General features: G+C 52.1%; 1 protein-coding gene across 4 annotated transcripts in view; it reads left to right on the top strand.

The window, feature by feature from the left end:
• Window positions 1–6,679, top strand: part of FAM168A (family with sequence similarity 168 member A) — a 176,522-nt gene extending 169,843 nt beyond the window's left edge. For all 4 annotated transcript variants that reach the window (XM_057316606.1, XM_057316607.1, XM_057316608.1 and 1 more), the window contains one exon: window positions 679–6,679. The gene's annotated coding sequence lies outside the window, so the exon portion shown is untranslated. The remainder of the gene's footprint in view (window positions 1–678) is intronic.
• Window positions 6,680–9,261: the final 2,582 nt, after the last annotated feature.

A 9,261-nucleotide genomic window follows, 5' to 3' on the forward strand; every position in this document is an offset into this window, starting at 1 on the left:
CCCCTAGCAAAGCCCCTCACCTGGTCTGCAGCACGGGTGTCAGCAGGGGCCAGTGACAGTCACCAGTCGCTTTCCTGCTCCAGGTTCAGTAATACCACTCTTAGGACAGCTGTGACTTTACATATATTTTAGTACTTTACATATGTTATAATCCTTATTATGGTAACTCTGTGAAATGAGGATTATTAGCTCTGTTTTACAGATAAATACCTAGTTCAGCATCACTTAACCAGTAAAAATTAAGCTGGGACTTGAACTCCAGTCCTCTAGTACTACATTCTGAGCTCTTTGTCTACAGTCTTCAGACTCCCTTTAACTCTGAGCCTCATTCTTCCACTGAAGTCTTACCTTAATCAGATGGAGACTTTGGGCCACCGCCCCTCCCCCATCAGCTTCCTTCCTGGCCCCCCCCCCCCCCCCCCAGCTCCTGAGGCAGTTCCGGTGAAGTGCAGGGCTCCAGGGACGTCACTGTTAAATTCTCTGCCCTCCCTCCTGATCTGCCCTGCCCTCCACCTCCTCCAGGAGCTCTTGGCACTGGACGGGAAGCAGGCAGCTCCACCAGGAAGGCACTGAGGGCTCCATATAGGGCTCCCACAGGCAGGGGAGGGGATCCGGTGGCTTCCTGAAATGGCCTCAGGAATATCCTTTTCACTAATGGCTCTCCCCTTCCTTCCTCAGATCTGGAGTCACACATTGTATGCAACTACTCAAGTCTTACACAGGTGCTGGAGCAGTCCCCTAGCAGCACCACCTCTATTTGCAAGAAGAGACAACGGAAGTGCAAGGGTCACTTTATGCATCTTTAACGGTTTTGGTTTTTATTTTTGGTTTTTGTAAAAGCTGCTTTTTTTCTAATCTCCTGCCTCTCCCCACTGTCCCCTTCTTAGACGCTACCCTTCCAGCTCTTTCCCCTCCTCCTGACCAGGCACATCCTCTCTGCTCTTCTTCTCTCCTTCCCCAAGCATCTGGTCCCCGGGGACCCCAGTCTAGTGGCAGGCAGAGAGTGGGGTTTATTGCAATGGTTCAGCTGAAGGTGTGATTTCCTTTGAAGAGCATAACACACGTGGCCCTCAGGTCCAGGGTAGAAACTCAGAGCTGTTGAGCAAGTTACATCTCTGGGGAATCGTTTCTTTATTTTTCCTAAGCAAGATTAGGACATGACTGTGTCCTGACACAAAGGAAAGTCTTCTGAGAACCATCGCAACAGACCAAGAACAGAACCACCTGATTAGGTAGGAGTGTTCATAGCAGCTTAATACCCCAGGTGAGAACCTGGGAAAACCAGATTCTTTCTTTGGGAGAACTTGAGGGAGGGCGGGGGTAGGGAGGGCACTGTGGGAAGGAAGAGGGGAGAGAGGTGCTTGCCTGCTGGCTTTGGTTTGTAAGGTCTCTGGCCAGATTGTCTGGGCCTGGACCCTCTGATTTGCACAGTGTTGTTAACTGACCTGGCACTTCCTCAAAGGTAATTTTGACCCCAGACCTGCCAAGCAGCTGCAGGGTGATGGTATCCCAGCCTTCCAAAGCCTTGGAAGGCCAGGTGCCCTATGTTATCCAGACCTTGGCCCCTGAGCCCACATAGACCCACTCTGATAAGATGCTTCCTCCTGATTAGAGTGGGAACCTATGGCATTTCTCTCCCTTCCCTCTGCCCTTCCCGGTGCCAGGGCTCACCAGTCTGTCCATGGGGCTCTTGGTTACCTTGTGCCATTCACGGCCAAAGTGAAGGAACCACATTCCAGGTGGGTGCTGGCAGCTCTGAAGGTCAGGATAGTGAAGGAAAAGCAATAGCAATAAACATTTCATAGACTCATGGAACTGAAGGGACCTTAGCAATCATCTCATCCATTCCCTTGTTTGATTGATGAGGAAGCTGAGGCCCAGAGAAGAGGAAAGGACTTCCCTAGATCTAGCAGTAAATTAGCATTAAATGCAGCCTTCCTACCTTGGGGCATGTTATCCACAACAATTTACCTAGGGATGGATTAGCTTGGTTTTATAAAAATTAACTCAGCAGCACCCACACCTGGTGAACTCTGGAACAGTCTCTGGGCTTTGGTTTCTGCTCTTTTCCTCCATGGATTCCAAAGGAGGGGGTTGAAGACTGGGCAGAGGTCGCATGGGGCAGATGGCAGGAACAGAAATTGCAAATGAGGAAATAGCATTTGGAAATTCTGTGAAGACATCTGGAACTTTCATTCTGTACTGGACTCCAGCCCTAGAAGGAGCAAGTGGGCTGGCTGAGAAGGAGAATCTATGCTTTTAGGACAGTAGCCCCTCATCCTGAGAAGAGAGGAGGACAAGGATGAGGCCCAGGAGACAGGGGCTCTCATGGGAGAAGAGGAACCCCGAGTCAGGAATTGTGGCTAGTCTCAGCCAGGAGCCCACTGTCCCAGCACTGTCCCCTGCACCCAGCTTCTGGCTGGGCCAGCAGCCCCTCTGGGGGTGGAGGGGTGCAGGAACATTTTACTGTACAAAATGGGATCATCGATAACATTTGGGACTTTTAAATAACCCTTTTCATTTTAAATTCACGCATACTTGGACATATCCCTACCCCTACCTCCCATGTCACCCTTAAAGGAGGAAAAAATCAGGAAACTTGAGCCAGAAGGACCTCAGAGGCTGTCTGGCCATTCCCAGGAGGGCAGAGCCCATCAGCATCCACCTGAGAGCCGGGAGTGGGGGACCCGCCTTCTTGGCCTTCCAGGGAGCCGCAGGACCAGTAAGGAGAAACCTAGCTATTCTGAATGGTCTGGTCTAGGGTGCTGAGGGGGTTTCATTTTACAAAACAACAGTTTTCCAGTGTTAATCCATTTTTTGCAAATACCTCCTCCTACTCTCTAGTTTTGTAAGGGTGGGTGAAGGTGGTTCCAGATTATGTCATATGTGTTTGGAAAAATGCCAAAATAATACTAATGATAACAGTAGGAAACCTTTGCATTTGTCAGGTGCTCCATAGATTTCAGAGCACTTCCCAGCCTTTAATTTAGTGGCCCTGAGAGAGACGGGGTCAGAGTTCTTACACCCATCGAACAAATGAGGAAAACTGGTTCTAGAAGGAAAGGGAACTTGCCAATGTGAGCAGAATACTGGTATCTTAATAGGCTTCTCTGAACCCTGCTGCCTCTAGGTGAGCTGGGTAGAACCACGAAGAGGAGGGAAAGAGGAGGAGACCTAGGAATGACCTTGTTACTTTTGTTCTTTCTATACCAGTAAGTAAAAACTAACATCTGGTACCTCACGGTTCACAAAGCAATTTCACACCCGCTCGTCCGGCTTAACCCTGTGAAATAGAGTATTCCTCCCATTTGATCCTTGGGGACACAGAGACCTGGCAGAGCAAAGGGACTTGCTCATCAGTGGCACAGCCACCTGACTCCCAGTTTGTCTGCTTTCCCTCCAGCCTGACACCACACACAGGCTTGTGGACTAAAGCATCTGTGCTCTGCACCTCACCTTTGCCCTAGTATGTAATTCCAGTTCAAAGACAGGCCCCAAGGCAAAAACAAAGGGCAGAAAGGCTGTGGTCTGGAAGAGCCCAAGTCCAGCACCCCTTTTTCAGCGTGTGTGGTGGGGCCCCAGTTCTGCTGGCCTCCCCTTCTTGCTTTGACGGAGATCCACAAGCCTAGCCAAGCTTGGGGAGTCATTGCAAAGGGAACAAGTCCAGGAGAGCAGGGGCAGTAGTGTGCCTCGGCAGGAGGAACTTTCCTGATAGGATCGTAGGCATCTGCCACTGGATGGCCCACTGGTAAAGCTGGACGGAAGGTCAGCTGGAAGGGCCCCGTCACTGTAGGAAGGCCAACAAGCCAGAGGACGAGGGATGTGCCCACAGGACAGAGTGAGCGTCAACACTGGCAGCAGCGTGCGAACGCCTCTCCACACCGCTGTCTCCCCCCTGGGACCGCGAGCTTGGTGGCCAGGGTTAGGGGCACAGGTGGTTTCAGTCAACGGCCATCCCCCCTTGGCTTCCCCACCTTCTCCCTGACTCCCTCTCCCCATTAGCCTAGGGGCCAGGAGTCCAGAGTCTGGAGTGCACCCGAGTGGTGAGAACATAACCTTTTTGCTGAGACAGGACGGTTGCTGCAGCTCTCCCCTCTTGGCAGTAACCGGGAAGTGTATATCCCCTTAGCTAAATATTGAACAAGGCCACATACACCTATCCACAGTTTTTCTAATATACAACGTACTTTGACATTGATTGCCAAATCCTCACTTTATAGATGGAAAAAACTAAGTCTCAAAAGGCTTAGGAGACTTGGGGCACCTGGCTGGCTCAGTCGGTAAAGCATGTGACTCTTGATCTCAGAATCATGAGTTCAAGCCCCACTTTGGGCCTAGAGCTTACTTTAAAAAAAAAAAAAAAAAAAAGGCTTAAGAGACTTGACAAAAGTCATACGGTTAAGAGAAAGAGCCCAGACTTGAACTTTTCAAATCCTCTGCTCTTTCAGCTGGCATCTGTCACCTGCTGGGTCTCAGTGGCAGGTATGAAGGGGTGAGCTATCTGCCCTAAACAGAGGAAGACTCCCAAGAGATTTGGGGAGCTCAGTCCTCCCAGCTTGAGATTTTTATGACGGGCAGGCCCTGAGGACCCTGGCAGCACCAGGAGGATGAGAATTGGCAACAAAAAGCCTAACTTGAACAAAATACTTTGGGGTCATGATGCTTAGGACTGAAGCCACATTCAAGGGCAGCCCCAGGTATCTATCCGTCCCTTGAAAGACCCAAGGCCCTGGGAAGCCTGTACACCCATGCTCTCTGACCCTGGAAAGCCTGCCCACTGTCCACACCCAGTGAGTTGGCATTCCCAGGGGACCTGGTGTCTCCCTGAATGGCCAAAAGCACATTTGACTTCAATGCCTGAGCTTGCTTTTCCCACGGGTGAGAACCAGGACCAAAGAGTTCTTACTCTATCCCAGCTCTTACCCCTGCCCACCCAAATTGTTCCAAGTTTGAGGTTTAACCAATCCCAGGAAGCTAGGGGGGCTCCCTTGGAGGGGCTGGCTTTGTTCCGAGTGGCATTCAGAAGTGAATCACATGGAGCATAAAAGTAGGGCAGGCGCCTTGGTTGCGAAGCCTGGAGCCCTGCATATCAGAATCCTTGGCTCTGCTCCATGGCCAGAGAAGGAAGGCCTGGATGGCACAGGTCTTGGTCTTTGTGTGGTATTAGTTATAGCACTCTGGCTGGATCAATCACTCAGAGGTCACCGCGGCGTTCCTCCATTGCCATTGAGTGAAGATACAGGGAAGCTCTGCTTTTCCATCCTGTATTCTACCACACCCTACAGAGTACACGGTCCCCCTCTGCTTGCCAAGCTTCCGAGAGGGGCAGGTCAGGCCGTGAAGCAGGCAGGTAGGAGACCGGCTCCGTGCAGGCGCACAGCCCCAGGGGAATCCGGGTCTTGCCCAACAGCAGGATCACAGCAGAGGAAACCCAGTCAGGCTAACCATCGACTTCCATACCTGAGCCTCCACGACCAGGCTCCCATGGGCATGCCAGGTTGACTGCAGTCCTTTACCTGTCTTCCCCTCTCCTAGAAAATTCGTTTCTGAACTTACAGATTATGTGGTTCTAGGGCCCAGCCTTCAAAATTCCTGCCTGGCAGGCCAGCTTCAACATTCCGTAGCCAACCTTGCCTGAGCCAGACTTGGGCCCCATTCCCTCAGTTTCTCCAGTGATTATTTTTTTATCTTGCATGCTGTTGAGTCCAGCCCAGTGGCCAAGTGAAGAACACAGGGCTTGGGACTGGCCGCTACAAAGCCAGGAAGGGAAACTAGAGCTCTTGTTTCCCCACAGCTGCATCCGTAGTCCCTGGGCATTCGTGTTGCCGTGGTGAGGCCCTGTAGCCATTCCAGCTCCTGGTAGAGTGGGTACTGTCTTTCCTGAAGAGAACAGGTGTAACAGCTTTGCAGATAAGTACCAGCCCATAGGAGTCAAATGGGTGAAATCCTCTTTGGGCCTGACCCCAGCAAGACCAGCATCTCAAGGCTCTAGCCTTCCTCCTCATGCCTGTGAGTCAGGGAAACAGTGGGAATGCCCACAGACCACCTTCTCGGGTCAGCCAGATCATGTGGATCTGTGGGGGGACTCCAGCTCCTCCTTACCCAAGGGGAGGTAAGGCCAGGCCTCTAGCAACTTGGAAGTTGTCTATAATGACCTTTAAAGGCCCAAGGGTCTGTCCCCATCTCCCGACTAAAAGGCATTGCATCCCTATTTCCCATCACATGACAGAGAAACCTGTTCTCGTGGCGTGTAACATCCCTGTAAGAGCATTGTATATGGTTTTGTATTTTTTAATTCATTTTAATCTACAGGTTGGAATCTAATTTTTAAATTTTATTGGAACTCACATTTTAAAAAAGAAAAAACATTTAAAATAATAATAAACCTTTGACCGGTGTCTTCCAAGTAGTTTGATCAAAGAACTTATAAGTGTTTTCAAAACACAGCCTGGAGTGTAAAGATTGGAAAGCCCCATGGCCTCGCCTTGTGTGTATGAAGTGTAAATCTGGTTTTGTTTTGTTGTTTTGGATTCTTTTGGGTTTTTGTTTTGTTTTGTTTTGAAGATCAGATAGTGATCACTCTGAAAGATTAAAGCCAAGAATTTGTAACTATGATATTTACTGTAAGCTGTAGAACATTCGATAACTATTAAAAAAAGTTTCCAAAAAAAAAAAAAAAGTCCGGGGTGACCAGACTGGTGGTTCTTGGGGCAGGGAGACACAGACCACCCCTTAGGCCAGTGAGTCCCCTGGGTTTCTTCCCAGGCTCATTGTGAACTTGTTCTCACCAGTCCAGTAGCGCCCCTGGCGCATCTCCCCACAGGCACGGCAGGGCTTCCCCGGGCTTCAGCTGAGGGGCCTGGGAGGTGGCCCTCAGCACCGGACTAAGGTGGGTGATACAGGAGCCGGGGGAAGCCACGAATGAGGAGGGTTGCCGTCCGCCGAAGGCCGACCATGGGGCCAGCACTGTGCCTTATGTTCGGTAACTCTCCTCATCCTCATAGCCCAGTGGGAGGTGAGCCTGTGGCGAGGGGGCAGCCGTGGAAAGTACCTTGGCCAAGGTCAGAGTTGGAGCTCACGCTCGCTCTGGCTCCACGGCCCAGGCGCCGAGTCCCACGTTCTGCCCACCCTGGAGGAGGCAGTGTCTGTGTTCATTTAAAGGGTGAATTTGTCAGGTGGGAAACCCAGGGAAGAGCTTTCAGGTTTGTAGTCACAGAACGACAGTCAAGGAAGGTCAGGTGCTCTCCATCCACATAGTCACATGCTGTCCGTTTCTATCCTGAATCTCTTCCTCCTCTCCCCTCTGGGCAAAGCAACTGCCCTAGTCCAGGCCCACGCTTCTTTCCCTGGGCACCGTGGCCACCACTCCCTCCCATGGCCTGGCCCCGACAATCCACGCTCTCCCAGCCTCTAAGTACTCAACCTCTTCAACTGGAGAGAGAAGGGAGGCCCCACGAGGCTGACTGACCCAGCCCACACTAGAGCTGTAATCACACTTCAGGACTTCTAAACTTTCCAGCCCTTTCTGCCACCCCGTGCCCTGTGCCTCTGCCCCATGCCCCCCGTTTCCCCGCCTGTCCTCTCCTGACCAGGAACGCATTCTTCCTCCCTTGCGCAGTGGAAGGCTCTGTCAGATGTGGGAGCGGAGGGCACCTCTGGCCACAGACTTTGTTGGGCTGTGTCGACAGCAGTTTCTCCAGGGCAGGAAAGGGATTTTCTTCAGGGACTTTTCTCCAGGTCACAGGGGTAGGACTGAGGGCCAGGAGCAGGCAGGAGGTGATCTGGGCCCCCATACTCACTCTTCCAGTCCTTGGGGCGACGGGTGGAATAGGGAGAAGTCAAACTCAGAACTCCCCTCGGCCCAGTGTCCCAGCTTGTCCTCCAGCTCTCAGGGCTGCCAAGAACAGAGGGGGCAAACCTAGGAGGGGACAGGCCAGGAACACTTCCAGATGAGGGTGGTGGCCCTGAAGGCCAAGGGCATTGGAACTACCCCTACCTGATCCCTCAGCAACTCATCCCCAAGAGACAGGTGAAGAAATTTAAGCCAGAGTCCTAGTTTTACCTTCCAGTGAACAATGAGGGGCTGGGGATGGTGCTGGAGGGGAGCTATGCCTGTTACCCCAGGGCCCAGCACGACAGGGGTATCTCTTACCTGGCCTGGGAAGCCCAGACCCAGCCTCAGTCTCCACACCAAGATGGCATTTGGGGTTCATAATCCAGCCTTCCCCTGGGAAAGGAGGCCGGAGAGTGGGGGGACTACCTCCCACCCCATCCACCCGGGGTATTGGCTCTTGCTGTCTCATCATCATCTTGATGTGTTATCTGAGTCCTGGATGAAGTGGGGTTGGTTGGCTGAGGGGACAGCCAAGTTTGAGAAACCAAACCCCGAGATCCAGCTAACAGTTGGCAAACAGGGACACCAAGCAGACCCTGGCAACCCAAGGGAACATTTCCTTAAAAGTGCTAATGATGCCCACTAGTTCCTGTTCTAGACTTTGGCAACCTTTGGTGCTCCAGAAAATTCCTCCCAATGTGCAGCCTGCCTCCTTTCCTCCTCTCCCCTAGAGCAGGTAAAGCTTTGTCTCCTAGGCCCTAAGAGGTGCCCTCCCTTTCCTACACACCTCAGAAGCCTGAGAGAGAGAAGACTGTGCCCTGGAAAGGCAAGAGGCAGGGAGAGAGCAAATCTCAAGGCACGTCTGCCCAGCTTCTCTGGGCAGGAGTTTTCTGTGCGGCTGCTGGGCCAGGCCCCTGCCAATGGCTTCCACACAGGAGAAAGGCCTCTGCCCACAGACAAGATGGTCACCTCACCCTGGCATCCTGCCATGGCCCCAGCCTTGGGGAACGCTGGCCGGGCTGGGCAGGAGTCTGGGAGTGGGAGCAGTGGCAGCTGTGGCCTCAGGGGACAGCAGCACCTTGGGCCACTTTTGGCTACAACGGGAACAGCAAGGACAAGAGAGTGAGTGGGACCTCCTGTAGTCCCAGCCTGACAGCCACCTTTCCCCAGCTCCGGCAGGCCTAGGACTCCTATAGGCTGTCCCTTTCCACACCTCCCCAAGGCTCCCTCAAACATCAGTAGCTGGTTCTTCAGCCTCTCTTTGGGACTCTTCCATTAGCATTTAAATGTGGCTCCATCTTCAAAAAAATATACCAAATACCCAGAGAGCCCAGAATTAACTAAAAACCTTCTCTCCCTGGAGCTTAAGTCTCCACCAGCTATTACCTGGCACAGTCTGGCTTCTGCAGGAAGCTCAATCCACTCAG

The sequence above is a fragment of the Ursus arctos genome, unplaced genomic scaffold, assembly GCF_023065955.2.
Source record: "Ursus arctos isolate Adak ecotype North America unplaced genomic scaffold, UrsArc2.0 scaffold_22, whole genome shotgun sequence".
In the NCBI taxonomy this organism is placed as follows: domain Eukaryota; kingdom Metazoa; phylum Chordata; class Mammalia; order Carnivora; family Ursidae; genus Ursus; species Ursus arctos.